The 16227-nt window shown below is 43.0% G+C and overlaps 1 protein-coding gene across 2 annotated transcripts in view; it reads left to right on the top strand.

Moving 5' to 3' along the window:
• The window catches only part of ELOVL5 (ELOVL fatty acid elongase 5), a 74062-nt gene that overhangs the window by 30469 nt on the left and 27366 nt on the right, over positions 1-16227 (top strand). The gene's annotated exons all lie outside the window — the stretch shown is intronic.

Below are 16227 nucleotides of genomic sequence, written 5' to 3'. Positions count from 1 at the left end.
TTTATTATAGCAGCCTGAGCTAGAACCCTCTCCCTTCCCTTCTCCTAGATGGTGCCCTGTATTGTTCTTGTCTGTGAAAAAAAATCACTGGAAAAAACCATAGTACATTGGTAAACATGTCACTGCTTCTGTAGTCACATTAATTTTCTTCAAGTAACTGTTTTCCTTTGATTCTTCATAGGAAAATGTGATAGCTTTTCCAGATCAAAGCAGGATATTAAGTATCATTTTATATGTATCACCCCCTCCCACCACCACCACTAACTAAATGTTCTTGCCTTTCAGAGATGGGGGGGCTGTTGAGCTGTTTTGCTGATTTGTGCTAAATTTGTGTTTTGAAGTGAACTGACAAACATGGATTCCAAAGCTAGATTTCTGAGCTTATGGGAAAGGACCATGTTCTCTTGTCTCTACCACCTACCGTAATCCCGTAAACGTATCTAGTGTTCAGTAAAGGCACATTGTTAAACAATGATATATGCCATTCTGCAACCTAAATTCTTTGCCTAAAATTTTCACCTGATCGACATCTCCCAGAAAGAATTTTTGATAAGTTCTGTGCACAAATAGGTGTTTGTTTTTTCCTCCTTAACTATGTTCTTAGTTTTCATTTGGGGACTTGTTAGTGTCTCTCTCTTGGTGTTCTGGCTGTAGGTGAGCACCTAATTGACTCCATGTTAATTTGATCGCTGGCTTCCCTTTTTTTCATTTTGTTACAGCAAAATATGGCTTTTATGACAGCTCAGAGTTGAATATTGGTACTTGGGGAGAATTGAAATGAAGGGGAAGTCTTGTTATTAGCCAGTCAGAATATTCAGTTACATTAATATGACTTGCTAAAATGCTTGCATTTCCACTAAAATGTAGTCACCTTAGGGCCCAATTCTCAGCACTTCATCTTTAATGGTTGTCAAGGGGGGGTTTAAACACAGTGGTGCACTTGTTGAAAGTAGCACTTGGTGAAAAGAAGCAAAGCATTGCTAGGAAGAGATGGAGATTTGTTAGAGAATTTCCAGAGAGCTACAGAAGAGGCCATCTCAGCCTTTACTGGAAAGCTGTCCTCCAGAGAGCCTCTGCGGATCACACGTGTGACCACTGCGTGCAGCTCACCCCACCGAACCGCGAAAGCATGTCACAAAAGGACTCCTTCATGTTATAAAAGTGCTTCTTTACCACTTTCCTTCTCAGTGCATTGACACGAAAATGACCCAAAAGGTAGACGAAAGCACAGTTTTGATCTTTCATAGTGCAGTAAACCTTTTATTAATATCTTTCATTATCATAAAACATCTAGAATCTGACAGCTCACAGCGATTGCTATCTAAAGTTTTCTGCATTCCATTTATGAGGATGGAAAGTTGCAAGGAAACGACAGGTTGCAGGAACTTATTTAAACTATAGAGGCATAGTGTATTTACAGGTTTGTCCCAATTCTCCATGCCTGCTCATCTGCAGTCCAATAAAACGGGATTCGGCGTTCATCATTCAGACTCTGAAACACTCAGATCACAAAATGCATCAGAATTGTGAGAAATTAAATTTTATTTAGGAAGATTTTATTAGTTTTTGGTTGTTGTTTAAGCTCTACACCCACCGTGGGGCTTGAACCCATGACCCTGAGATCAAGGGTCACATGCTCTACTCACTGAGCCAGCTGAGTACCCCTAGGTAGATTTTATTTGATATATTTAGTCATTTTCTTATGCTATGAATACTGGCCCATGTAAGCTGTATGATCCCTCGAAGTGAATCAGAACATGAGGCTGATCCAAAAAGTATTCCTGGGGCACCTGGGTGGCTCAGTCAGTTGAATGTCCTGATTTGGGCCCAGGTCATGATCTTGAGGTTTGTGAGTTTGAGCCCCGCATCGGCCTCCCTGCTGTCAGCCTGTCAGCACAGAACCTACTTCAGATCCTCTCTCCACCACCCCCCGCCCCTCCCCCATTTGCACTCTCCCAAAAAATAAGTAAAATAGTTTTTAAAAAAAGTATTCCCCATTGCCTGGGTAGTCTGGATATAAATAAGCATTTACTGAGAAGTTCTGTTAGACTGTGAAAATAAAACTTAAGGTAAAATACCAGTATTTAGGTCAAGGGTTAATCTTTCATAAATGGAATCATATTTCACACAGTTCTTTCCCAGCACAAACCTTCCTTTACTATTACAGATGTCAGAAGGTCAGAGCCGTGTGTCATTGGATTGGGGAGGGGTTGTAGGGAATGGTGTTTTGAGTTGTTTTTTTTTTTAATCACAAAGCTTAGTCTTATTTATTGGTTTGTTTTCCTCACTTTTGTGGGTCTTTCTTTTTTTAATTAAACTTTTTATTTTGAGATTATTCTAGATCCCCAAGCAGTTGTAAGAAATAATGAAAGATCCCAAGTACCCTTTTCCCAGTTTCCCTGCGGAACTGTAGTCTCGTGTCACAAGCAGGATACTGACATTGTCACAGTCAATATACAGACTTCTAGCCACATCTGCTTGTCTCCTGCATTTGCACCATCTCTAACCCCAGGCAGCCGCTCATCTCTTCTTCACCTCTGTAAGTTTGTCATTTCAAAATTATCATGTACATAGATTGGCATTTTTCACTCAGCATAATTCTCTGGAACTTCATCTAGGTTGTTAATGTGTATCAGTAGAGTGCTCTTTTTTTTTTTTTTACTGCTGAGTAATGTTCATGGTATGATTTTTCCAGTTTGGGGCTATTATGAATAAAGCTGTGACCAGGTATAGGTTTTTGTGTGAACATAGGTTTTCATTTCTCTAAATGCCTGGTAATCTAGAAATGGGCTTGAGATATAGAAAGGTTTGTGGTTTTTATTTTCATAGGAGACATTTCAAAATATATTTTGCAGGTCATGAGCTGACAAAATTATAGTTTTAAAATATACTTAAAATCAACTGCAAGGTGATCTGCAAAGAGCCCAAGATGTGAATATAGTAATCAACTCTTCTCAGTGTGCCTGGGACTTTCCAGGGTCTTTTTTCCCCACTTACTTTGTATCTCAGGAAACCCTGGAATTCCAATAACCATGACAGTAGGCCACCCCTAGTTATAAAACCTACAGAGAGGGGCGCCTGGGTGGCGCAGTCGGTTAAGCATCCGACTTCAGCCAGGTCACGATCTCGCGGTCCGTGAGTTCGAGCCCCGCGTCGGGCTCTGGGCTGATGGCTCAGAGCCTGGAGCCTGTTTCCAATTCTGTGTCTCCCTCTCTCTCTGCCCCTCCCCCGTTCATGCTCTGTCTCTCTCTGTCCCAAAAATAAATAAACGTTGAAAAAAAAAAATTAAAAAAAAAAAAAAAACCTACAGAGAGGCAGCTGGGTGGCCCCATCAGTTGGACATCCGACTTTGGCTCAGGTCATGATCTCACGGTTTGTGAGTTCAAGCCCAGCATCAGGCTTTGTGCTGACAGCTTGGAGCCTGGAGCCTGCTTCATATTCTGTGTCTCCCTCTCTCTCCGTCCCTCCCCTGCTCACGTTCTCTCTCTCCCTCCCTCAGTCTCCCCCCCCCGCCCTGCTCTCAAAAATAAGTAAAGGTTAAAAAAAAAATATTTAAACCTGCAGATAAGTAAATGACTGTTGTTTGACCAAGTTACCTAAACTCTGAACTTTTAGTTTCCTCATCTAAAAAATAAGGATAATTCCTTACTGAGTCTTTGAAAAGCTGGGTATGCAGTTAATCAAAAAAAGTTAGCTTCCTTGTCTGTTAAGCCTCAGGCTAGTAACAAAAGTATTATGTTGTTTTCATAACCCAATTCTATACTTTAGATAACAAACCTTTTCATTTTCTTAGCAGTGCGAACTCAGTCAGGATGAGGGGAGCATTTATTCTTAAGGGCTGTCCTGACAGTTGGTGCCTTGATCATGTGTCAGTAAGCAACAGGAAAGCTAGCAAGGGAGAAAGGAGACTAGATGTGGAAGAACCTCCCCTCCCAACCCCACTGACCTGTTAGTTTCTAAGCGTTGCTTGCATCTGTTGCTGAGTAACAAATTATTGTGAAGTTTAACAGCTGAAGCCAGCAATCCTTTGTCTCCCTCAGTCTGTGGGGTTCAGGAATCCCACAGAGGCTTAGCCCAGTGGTTCTGGCTCAGGGTGTTTCAAGCAGCTAAAGGTGTGCTGCCCCCGTCTGAAGCCCCCTGGGGCCAGAGGTCTGCTGCCAGACTCACTCAGGTGGTCATTGGCAGAGGGCCTCAGTTCTTGCTATGCTGGCCTCCCCCATAGGACTGCTCACAGCATGTAGCTGGCTCTTTCCAGGGCTAGTGATCTGAAAAAGAGACAGAGAAACACAGGGACTGACAATTATGGAAGTCACAGTGATTTTAAAAGCCTAATCCAAGAAGGGTCATGCCATCCCTTTTGCTGTTTTCTGTTGGTCATGCACAGAACCCTTGTTCACTGTGGGAGTGGATTGTTTGGGGGTGGACATCTTAAAGGCCACCCTTTCACAGATACCACATTCACTGTAAGGAACCTTGACCATCTAAATTTTTTTTTTTTTTAACATTCATTTATTGTTTTATTGTTGAGAGACAGAGAGACAGAGTACGAGCAGGGGAGGGGCAGAGAAAGACACAATATCCAAAGCAGGCTCCAGGCTCTGAGCTGTCAGCACAGAGCATGACGTGGGGCTTGAACCCACAAACCGTAAGATCATGGCCTGAGCCGAAGTCGGATACTTTACCAACTCAGGCACCCAGGAACCTTGACCATCTAATCCAGATAATGAAACCAGTAAGAAATGGCTCCGTTTCGGGGCACCTGGGTGGCTCAGTTGGTTAAGTGTCTGACTTCAGCTCAGGTCATGATCTTGCAGTTTGTGAGTTCAAGCCCCGCATCAGGCTCTGTGCTGACAGTTCAGAGCCTGGAGCCTACTTTGGATTCTGTGTCTCCCTCTCTCTCTCTCAAAAATAAACAAACACTTAAAAAAAAAAAAAAGAAAAGAAATGGCTCAGTTTAGGACTGATGGTAACAGGGTCCAAGCCAGAGCCTACATACCAGCCAATGTCTACATTCTAACGGTTGCCCACTTCGTCTCCTTCCAAGGAATACACACAATTGGCTGTGGCCAAGTAAGTGTGTACCATGATTTCTGGCGGTGGCACCCATTCAGTGGCATCCCACATTGCCTAGTCCAATCCAGTTAAACAAGTAGTTACTCAATTCCTTCTGTGTGCCAAGAACACCTGCTGGGGATTGTAGGGAGTGAGAGAGAAGTTTGCTGCCCTCATGGAGCTTTGCATACTTGGCCACCACTGATGCCTGGCTCAGGAGGTAGTGATAGGCATTAGGGCTCTCTCTTACTGACAGACATTCCAGAATGGGGAAAGAGAATTTAGAGTGATTTAATGCATGCTGGTCATATGTGATGTGTACTGTGTAACACAGTGTTTGAAAGATAAGAGAACTGATTTCTAACTTAATGGAGTTTTATTTCAGCTTGAGAGATGAGTTGAAATGATTTTTTGTTGTGTTTTTCTGGTGGGTGGAGTTAGAGCAAACTGGGAATTGTAACAAAATTTGTTAGAATGAAAAATAGTTTGTCCTTGAGACCACAGTACTTGTCTAGACTCTGTCGGTGTAATGCAATATATGGATACTGTCTGGGTGACAGAAGTTGAAGAACTACAGGGGATTTACTAGCGTTCGCAAGCCCAATTGGTGTATGTATGTATGTGTGTGTGTGTGTGTATGTATATATATATATATATATATATATATATAGCAGTGGTTCCCAAAGAAGGCTGTTCATCTTAATTACCTCAGTAACTTTTCAAAAAGACAAATTTCTCAGTCTCTAGACTATTGAATCAGAATTTCTAAGAGTGGGTGCCAGAAATTTCTAGGGGTGGGACCACAGCGTTGTATTTTTTAAAGCTCCTAGGTGATTCTCAGATGCACACGAATTTGAGAACTCTGGTAAGAAACTCTAAAAGGCAAGAAGGCATTCATTCACTCATTCATTCATGGTTTCAACCAGTAATCAGCCATCTGTCGGGCATCGATCCAGGAGGCTCTTTGGAGATAACAAATGGGAACATCAGAAGGTTGCCCTTGAAGAGCTTAACGCTTAATTAGGATTGTGAACAAATGAACAGATAATTACAGTATAACTGATAATCACATCATTTAAAATATAAGCCTATAATTTTATCACTGATTGAGATATAGTGGAAGTGGTGATGGGCACATGAAAAGGAGGCAAGGAGGATTTTGCTGCTCTCTTTTCCATCATCTTCCCATCTAGGGAAGATGTCTGGGGCCTCTGTTACTAAGCATCATAGGTGAGGTTTTTTAACTTGATGTTGTTTAAAAGAAAGTTAATCGGGGTGCCTGGGTGGCTCAGTCAGTTAAGTGTCCCGCTCACGAGTTCAAGCCCCACTTTGGCTCTGCGCTGACAGCAGAGCCTACTTGGGATTCTCTCTCTGACACTCCCCTGCACTTGTTCTTGTGAATGTGTGTTCTCTCTCTCTCTCTCTGTCTCTCAAAAATAAATAAATTTTTGAAAAAAACAAAAGTTAATTATCTCATGGATATGAACTCAGACAATCTTTATACATATTGTCACCATCCTTTTAATAAGCATATGAAAATGCTTCTGTGAAAGTTTACATGGGCTGTGTTAAGAGCAGTAGATCATAGGGTAGGAAAACTGGCTTCACATTTTGTCTCCACCCAAGCCCTGTGACCTTTGTCAACTCAGCTACCTCCCCAGTTGTAATAAATGAATAAATTCATAGGGCATCTTCCATATGCTAGTTTCTGGGAATACAAAAAAGGCGTCTCAGATACAGACGGCCTTTCACTCTGTACTAAAGATGGTATGAACTCCGATCTTCTCTTCCACTCACAGAGGAGTCTATGACCACATCCCCTTTACATTCCGGAGAGATTTACCTAGAGTCTCTTAAAAATCTCCATATTCATAAGTGTCATTATGGCATGTGATCCGTCCAAAATATAGAATATCAGAGCTGTGAGCGGTGGATATGAGCATGTTTCGTTGCCCATGACCTTTGTGGGGAACTCCGATTATAACTTAGCAAAACTTTCATAAATATTGAGTGTGAAGTTGGCCAATGCCAAAGGCTTTTGTAATAATAACACATATATATGCAACATGTATTATGTGCCATGCACTCACTATTCCAAGTATTTGACATGTATTGATTAATCGTATGAGGAATGTACTGTAATTATATTTATTTTACAAAGGCATGCGTGAAAGGGTGAGTCCCTTGCCCAAGCTCACATGGCTAGTAAATGGTGGAGCAGGGATTTCAACCCAGGTTGTGTGACTCCAGAGCGTGTGCTTCTAACCACTGCTTCCCCAAAGTGATTGACTCATGCCATCTAGTACTATACGTTTCAGGAAGATAGGGTCACGTCTGTATTGGTCACTGTTGCTTCAGTGTGCTGTGTGGCACATGGTAGGCATTTGTTAACTCAGATGACTGGTAGAGTGAAGAGCAGTCCTGTGAGAATTTTTGGGAGTGCAGAAATAAAACCAGTCACAGGGTTGACCCAATCCCTGCACTTGATCTTTTTTGCCTTGGTCTCTCACTTCCAGCCTTATGGGGATTAATTATTTATTGTCAGCAAGACCGTGAGAGCAGAATTCTGAGCCATCTGCAGCCATCTGGCCTTCATCCACCTGCAAGGAGTATTCTCTGTGTACATTAGCACGGTCTTTTTCCCAATAACCGTGTGCTTCACCCAAGTAGAAGTCATCATCAGTTCTTAATTTTGGTGTTAAGTGAGAATGAAGTTGTCATCTTTAAGGTAATAGAATTCTACAAGAGTAATTTTTTTTTTCAGTGAAGCCCTCTCCAAACACTTGTTGGGTAAAAGGGTTGGTTTGTGGGGCCCTTTCCTCCCCCTCCTGAGAACTGGGGGGGAAGAACTTTGAACTTGGTGGCACAGTCTTTTCTTTAGCTATGGATAAGAATTCCCCTAGAGAAAAGTTGGAAGGTTATGTTACTCTCCCTCTTCCCACTGCTGAAAAATGTATCTACATCTGAATTCTCAGATTGAGTATATTTTTGTATTGCCTTCCAAAATTAGAAAAACCCATCTCTCTCTCTCTCTGAAGAAATTTCTTCTGCTGTTTAAGGGTGTGTGTGTTAATCATTGTGGTATTTTGTTATTGTTTGTTTCACACCTTATGAGGAGAACATCTCTGTCAGAGCTCCACATCCCTAGCACAGAAGAGCTCTTCTCTGGGGAACACCTTCTATAACTAGGACTTAGTCCGTATTTTAGGAAGCTGTTATTGTGAGTTAGTGTGTGCCACTGCTTGATGCTGTCTTTCCTCTGTTTTATTTTGTAATAGAAGGTTTATCTCCTCATTTAGGTATCACCAATAGATAATCATTGCACACATAGAACAAACTGGCGTACTTGCCCTTTGAGGGATGTGGGCTTTACCTGAGGAAGTGCAGAGTATGTTCCGTAATACCTGGAAACATAAGTATCCAGGTTGAAGTTTGCTGTTTGCTAAATGAGTTGTCAAGACAGCAAAGCTGTGAGAGGTCAATGGGAGAGCCTTTGTAACACCTGATCTGGGCCCTAGAGAGGGGTTAGAAGTGAAGACCAGGGAGAGCAGAGAGAAAGACCCATAGATGATTGATTCACTGGAGGGCAAAGCCACCAGAGTGACTCCGCTCCTTTGGAAGACTGTCCTTCTCCCACAGTGGTGAAAATAGTACCTCTTAAGTAACTGGTGACAACCAAGGATGGGGAGATGGGCACTTCTCTTTTAACCTGTCTGATCTTACCCATGTACTAAGGAAACCTGATCATTGCAATATTTAAAATCCACCCCTCCCCAAATTAAACATACCAGAATGAAGCTGTTCAGCTTTCTTTAGCTATGTGGCTAACCTGAAGCAGTCCTTTGTAGTGCATATCAGCACCCGAATTTGGCAGTTATTTATCTGAAGCTCCAAATAGGACTGTGTTTTCTGTACATGTATGATAAGACACATGCTTGTGTCAGAGCGTTAACAAGAGTTTCATATTTTATATTTTAATGTTAACATTTCTGAGCAAGGTATGGCTCATGTTCCTCCTCTCATTCTGGACCTGATTTTCTCCAACCTAGAGAAACCTTTTTACGTTCCGGAAACAGTGTTGTGACTACCAAATTAAAGCACTATTTGATTTTTCGTGTTATTGGCAGCCAACCTGAAGAATGTTCCCATGCCTGCTTAATGCAAGTTGACTGTTAAAGAGATGAATGGGTAGGAGAAGAAAAAACGGAGGGAAATTTCATCCTGAACCCTTACAGCTCATCAGCTCCAAGGACTCATTTTTAGATGAACTGTGACAATTCAAAAAATAAATACAACAGGATATGATGGAAGTTATGCTAAACAGTAGTTAAACGTCTGCAGTAAACACATTTTTAAGCCAAAAACAATGTGACTCGAATGATACCACAGGAAAAGGAGTTTTCACAGCAAGCTGCCTGCTACCATTGCCTTAGCAGCAAGAAAAGCCAAGACTTGACTCTGAAGATCTTTCCTGCTGTGAGTTTAGGAAATTAACTTTCTTTACTATCATCATTTTTTAAAAAATCTTGTCTTTTAAAACCAATTTGCCCTAAGATCTTAGTACTTTACAGTTGCTGATCAGCCTTCCCGCTTCCTCCTGCTCCAGAGGTAAATAGCCAACATGATTCATGTTTGCATTCTCTCTTTTTTTTTTTTTTTTTAACATTGATTTATTTTTCAGAGACAGAGCACGAGCAGGGGAGAGGCAGAGAGAGGGAGACACAGAATCTGAAGCAGGCTCCAGGCTCCAAGCTGTTAGCACAGAGCCCAGTGCAGGGCTCGAACTCACAAGCTGTGAGACCATGACCTGAGCCGAAGTCAGCTGCCTAACCAACCAAGCCGCCCAGGCGCTCCAGCGTTTGCATTCTTATCAAAACCAAAAGCTCATCTTGAGAACTGTGATGGAAGCAACTTTCTACACTGTCTCTCATTTACCCCAGCACCCTTTTGTTGTCACACACACCTCCATTCTATCACATTTTGTTGCCCCTCTTGGGACGCAAATAGAAAGAGAGAGGGGCACACTGATTTGCTTAAAGCTTATTTTGATGTCTTTTTTTTTTTTTTTTTTCCGAAACAGGCCTCTAGCAAATTCTTTGATAATAGATCAAAGAGAACACTAATGCTTATTTAAACTCATGCAGGTGATTCACCTGGGCATAACCCCCTCATGGAGGGAGCTGACAGGTGGATTTTCCACATAAGCAGGGCTCTCTTTGGAGGATGCCGTTTTTGCCCTTTTTTTTTGTTCTGCTTTCGTCAGTACGTCCAGGTTTCTGCATTTTGTGCAGTGGTAGTTCCGATGTTTTCTCTTACATTCAGGCCTGAGGCTCACCTTAGTCCTAAAACTCTTAGTATATGTGGCGGGAACTTGCACCAGGACACAGAGTTAATACTTGATTCAGATGCAGGTATGCTAAACTCTCTCACACCCTCTTATGATCTAGTAATTTATAGAAAGTGACCAGCCTTGATTAATCAGTTTCCTTAGTGAGATCCTTACAGTGAGGCACAGTTAGAATACAGTTGCATTGTTACCAAAGACATTCCAGAATTTGATAGTAGGAAGTGGCTTTCAACTCAGGCTGTCTTTTGGAAAATGTGCATAAAAGAGGAATAATTTAAAATCTATTCTAATTTACCTGCCTCTGTTTCCTACCCTTATCCCATTTTTATTGTCCTTATTTTCTATGTGTGGCCTATGAACTGGTGAACACTTTGAATACTGTTAAGATTGGAATTTATTTTTAACAGATCCTGTTCTTCCCTATCGTGACCTGTAATTCTGGGAAGCCTTGTAGTTTGAGTGGGCATCAGAGACTTAGGGTTACAGAAGATGGGGAAGCGACGCTTGGCTTGATTTCAGCATGATCTGGTTCCTGAGAGGTGCTGACCATGCCCTTTTCCTGTCTGTGTGGGGAACCAGCCGGACCAAAGAATGGCTTATTCTTTTGCTTCATTTAGGACCCAAGCTCCTCTTCCATGGGCCCAGTGCCTGGGCTTGGCCCCTGGTAGTACAATTGTACGGAACAGCTGTGTTCCCACTTGGCCCAGCTTGCCCAAGCTGCTGGTAGGATGATTCAGGTTATTGAGAAGTGATGTCTCTGGCCCGTGGGTGGCTTGGATGACAGGGGACAAGCCGCAGACCTGGCAGTACGTTTGAATGTCTTGTGCACAGTGGGTCATGCCATTCCCAGGATTCCAGATCACTAGCAAAGTGTCGGGTTTTGCAGGGCCCTTTGCCCCTCCTGTTCCTTTAGAAAAGTGCAAGACTGTCGAGGTGGGCCCACAGGCCACTCAGCAAGTGCCCAATTCACCCAGCAGGGTGTACCAGCCCAGCCTGGCAGTGAAGAATTCATTTGCTGAGACCTTTTGTACTGTTCCCGTGGCACGGCAGATAGGCTCAGCAAGGGAGATGAGGAGAAAAAGGGCATGGTGCTGGCAGGCAGGCTGCAGCCAGGAGGATGAGGGGACGGTGGCAGCGAGAGCAATTAAGGTTTGGCATCTTCTGTTCTCCGCCTTTGGGGCACATGCTCTCTGCAAGTTGTACCATGTGGATGCTTTCTGTGAACCAGCACTGAGTGAGCTCCGGGTGCCAGGCGTGGAGTGGGGGACAGAAGGCCTCCTTCACTGCTGTCATCCACTACCCCTGGCCTAGCCTGGGGCCTCTGAGCATGCCAGGCACCCGCCGGCCTTGGAGCCATTGCCTTCTCCTGTCACTCTAACTGGAATGCCCTGTGCTTTGATGTTGTGTCCACCCGGGTGCCTGCCTGCTCTCTTGTCACTTTCTCTAACTACGTTTTCCAAAGTAGTTCGTGCTCCATGGTCCCACCCCCTTTCCCCTGCTATATGATGTTCTTGCTGATAGTCACTCTACATAACAGATTATCTGTACATGTGTATGCGTGTGTGTGTGTGTGTGTGTCTGTGTGTGTGTGTGTGTGTGTATTTCTCCGTCAGCCTGGAATTCTGTCTTGTTCCCTGCTCCATCCCTCAGGGCCTTCATGCCCGGCATGTAGTAGGCGCTTGGTAAGTGGACGGTGTGGGTGAGAAAGTGACTATATGGTGCCGGGGGATGCTGGATGCATGGTTGGCTGGACAGAACCGGAGCTTACGCTGAGTCACCAATGAAAGTAAACCTTGGGTGACTGTCTCTTGGTAACCTGTGAAAATAACAAACAACCGTGTCTATGGTATGTGTCCGGCTGTGGGTGTGGTGGGGGAGAGTTTGGGGGAAACATTTAACACGTCAAGAATCCAGCCCAGAATTGGGCCTGTGGTTCACAGCAGGACTCTGCTGACTGAGGACCTGTGTGCCAGGTGCCTCCTCTGCCCTTCCTTTCTCCCCCTTCACTGTAGACATTTCAGGAGTAATGCACCACTCTCTTGTTACTCTCCATGTGTGTCCTTTCAGAGACGTTTGGCTGGCTGCTTCGTATGTTCCTAAATTTGACTGGGAGAAGTTCTGCCAACCTAAGACAAGAATTCCCAAGCTAAGAAGAAATGCAGTCTAAGAACAGATGTGCTGTTTGTGAGAAAATCACCTCTTGTGTGTGCTTTTGTAAGGATGTTTCATCTTAGAAAGACAGAAGAGTGCTCCTGTGCCTGCCAGCTTCTGAGGGGTTTCTGTGCAGCATGGGTTTAGCCTGGGATTACTCAGGACAGATGGCTTGTGACAGAATTCTTTAATATCTCCAAATACTAAATTTCACAGTTTCTTCTGGTAACCTGCTGCTGGCTTCCATATTCTTGGACTGAAACTTTACCTTATGTTTAGTCAAGCTGCTTTTCTGTTGCTGTGACAGTAGCCTGGATTGTCACATTGAACTATGTGCTAGGCATTGGTCTTAGGACGATAGGTCATTCTACCATTTTCTCCAAGACCGCTGATGTCCCCACCCCACCCCCCACCCCCTGCCAACCCCTTCCCACGGATCTGTTTCCAATCATTTTTAACATTTTTTCCTTCTTCCTTCTTATGTTGTTCTTGTATCCTTATGTTAAAAAAGGGTGGGGTGTGCCTGGGTGGCTCAGTGTCCGACTTTGGCTCAGGTCATGATCTCGCAGTCCATGAGTTCAAGCCCCACATCAGGCTCTGTGCTGACAGCTTGGAGCCTGGATCCTGCTTCAGATTCTGTGTCTCCTTCTCTCTCTGCCCCTCTCCCACTCATGCTCTGTCTGTCTGTCTCTCTCAAAAAATAAACATTAAAAAAGAAAAAGTGGTTACAGCCCCTCTGAAAGTCCTCTTGGTTAAAATTTAGAATGATTCCTTTATTGCTTTTGTCAGGTAGTTTCCTAATGTTAGATCCCAGAATACTGTTACTTGAGTGTTACCTTCATGGCTTGCTATTAAGTATGCAACTTGTTTTAGTATGCATTATTCTAACATCTACTCATTTGCTAGATGAGTTTTGGTCTTGGTTTATAGCATCTGGCTTCTTCCTGCACCACGAATGTCTAGTTTGTTCTGGGTGTCTAGGTATGCTCCTTTGTGTCTGTTCCTATCCCTCGTACATAGTAAGTGCTTGATAATTTGTGTATCTGATTAGTACGTTCATTTTAGCCTTGTCTTCCCTGTTCAGACAATGCCTCACACTGACCAGCTCCTCTCTCATGTGATGTTATCAACATACCCACCTTCCATTGCTGTCCCCATAGGGGGTGTTAGGACTTGAAGGGGACATTGTGGGTGGGTTTCATGATGACTGGGGGCTCACTGATAGTATTGAGTACACAGGGGTCAGGGATGGAAGGCCAGCAGTGCCCCTCCTGAGAAGTGCCAATGGCCACAGATGGCTGGCAGTATTCATTATGGAGTTGAACCTATTGCAGACATACAGTAGGAGACCTTTATTGAGGGCTCACTGCATGCCTGGCAGTGCTCTCAAGGTCTTACGTATATTAAGTCATTTGATTTTCTTAACCTTTGAGGCAATTACTTTACATTTCCCCCCATTTTATAGATAGAAGGTTAAATAACTTGTCCAAAGTCACATTGCTAATAGGTGGAAAAATGGGTTTCAAACCCAAACTGTGTGATGAAGAGCCCAGCACTGGGCCACCTAATCACCTGCTAACCTGTTATGCCTCTATACCTGCTCTCAGCCCCTTTGTGTTTAATACCTGAGTTTTATATGTGTAATGAGCTCCATTATAAACTATATACCCATTAAGTAATAGCCGGATCTAGATTTCAAACTGTTGTGGAAGAGGTGGGTTTGTCCCCGGTGGGCAGCTTATCCATCAGTAATTCATCCAGTAGTCATGGTGTTCACCACCTCGTTTCTCCTTATGCTTGTTTGCTCTGATCGGAGGCAAAGGGGACGGTCCACGATCCATCACAGTTGAAGCTAACTGTATTAGAGTGATTTTGATTACACAAAAACGTGATGTTTGTCTTCTAAAACTTACATATTTTAGATGATTTCCAGTAGATGATGAAAAATAATTGGATGTGGTTAATTTATTTTTTAACTGCAGGACTTTTAACAGATAAAGCAATTATTTGTTTTTGATAGAGAGAGAGAGTACAAGCGGGGGAGGGGCAGAGAGAGAGGGAGACACAGAATCCCAAGCAGGCTCCAGGCTCTGAGCTGTCAGCACAGAGCCCATGTGGAGCTCGAACTCATGAACTGTGAGATCATGACCTGAGCTGAAGTTGGATACTTGGCTGAAGGAGCCACCCAGCCACCCCTCTCAAGATTTTTTAGAATTATCTATCCCCCAAAGAGATTCCGTCTGGGAGAGGAAGATGACTCAGGACCAGAATGGTCTTAGGAATATAGTATGTTAAAAAGCTGTCTAATTTCTGAGTTTCAGAAGGGACCTAGTACTGTGATTGTGTACTTATTAAGGGACCTAATTGTTGACACTCTGACATGTGGGAGTTGGTGGCTTCATGGTTTCCAGCCATGGGTTGAGAGAGTCAGTATGTTCCCTGCTCACCCTCACCCCCACCCTGGGGGGCAGGACAAATGCCAGAACAGAACCTGGTAACTACTACTTTCTAAGTGTTCTTGCTGTTTCCACCTGTCTCTTTCTCACTCCCGGCTGGATTCTCTGTCTCACTGCCGGCTGGACTGACTCAGTTGTAACTACTAGAGTCCATGGATAAATCGTCAAAGAATATGTATACTTCAGTGCCATAAGCCAAAGAAGAGAAGTATCATTAAGTTATTGACAGCTTACTTAGTTAATAAAACCAATTTTGCCTTTGCCCTTTGCAGGTAATATATTTGTGGTTATTTCTGTAAGAGTACTGACCAGGAAAATTGAAAATGTATGCCTTCTAACTTTAATATAGAAAATCTAGTCAGTATACATGTGAAAAGATGCTTAGCTATACTATAAATGGAAATCTTAAATGGAGGGGTTGGAGGGAGCTATAAAGTCTTCGAAGATGAAGGTAGACGTGTAACTACTGGGAGGAGACAGTATCTCTAAGATGTTTCAAGTGAAGGCAAGCAGGTAGTATGTACTCTCCTTGATATAACATTGTTTTCTGTTTAATTTTTTTTTACTATGACCTCCACAGCAAGAGTATATTTTATATTACAACAGAGTACATAGTACTTATACATCATCATACTAATGTAATACAGTAACACTGAAGACAGGAAAATGTTCGTTCTCACGAGGGGCAAAGCAGTCTTGGTTATTATTTCTATTATTACTAATAAAATTATTAATGCTAAGGTGACCTATCATCTATTAATGGATTGAAATCCACAATTGTAAAAACACCCATTTGGCATCACTCCTTTTGTGCTCAGAAGAGAAAAATCTCTAGAGGTATGTCCAAGAAAAGTTACCATTAGGGTCCTTTGAAAAGTGGGGCTTTGGGATTGTGGTTGGAGCAAAGCGATGCAATTTTTTTTACCGTCTCTTTTCATTTTTAATATTTGAATTTTTTATCATGGACATGAAGTATTTTTAAATAATAATTGAGGCAAATAGCAAATCTCTGTACTGTGGCCTTCCTTTCCTAACATGGCTCTTCCCGTCTTGGCTACAGTCTTTCCTCAAGCTTTGGTTCTTGCCCAGATGGGATCGTCTCCCGTCTGCCACCTTTTTCAGCCCGGTTCCACTCTTCTCCCCACTGAGATTCCAGCTTCACGGGAAGCATTTTTATGGAACTGCGAAAAGAAGTTCAGAAAACTGGCACTTCATTTATAA

This window comes from Leopardus geoffroyi, chromosome B2, assembly GCF_018350155.1.
Source record: "Leopardus geoffroyi isolate Oge1 chromosome B2, O.geoffroyi_Oge1_pat1.0, whole genome shotgun sequence".
Classification (NCBI taxonomy): domain Eukaryota; kingdom Metazoa; phylum Chordata; class Mammalia; order Carnivora; family Felidae; genus Leopardus; species Leopardus geoffroyi.
Note: the sequence above shows the minus strand (reverse complement) of the source record. Positions and strands in the feature narration are given on the sequence as shown.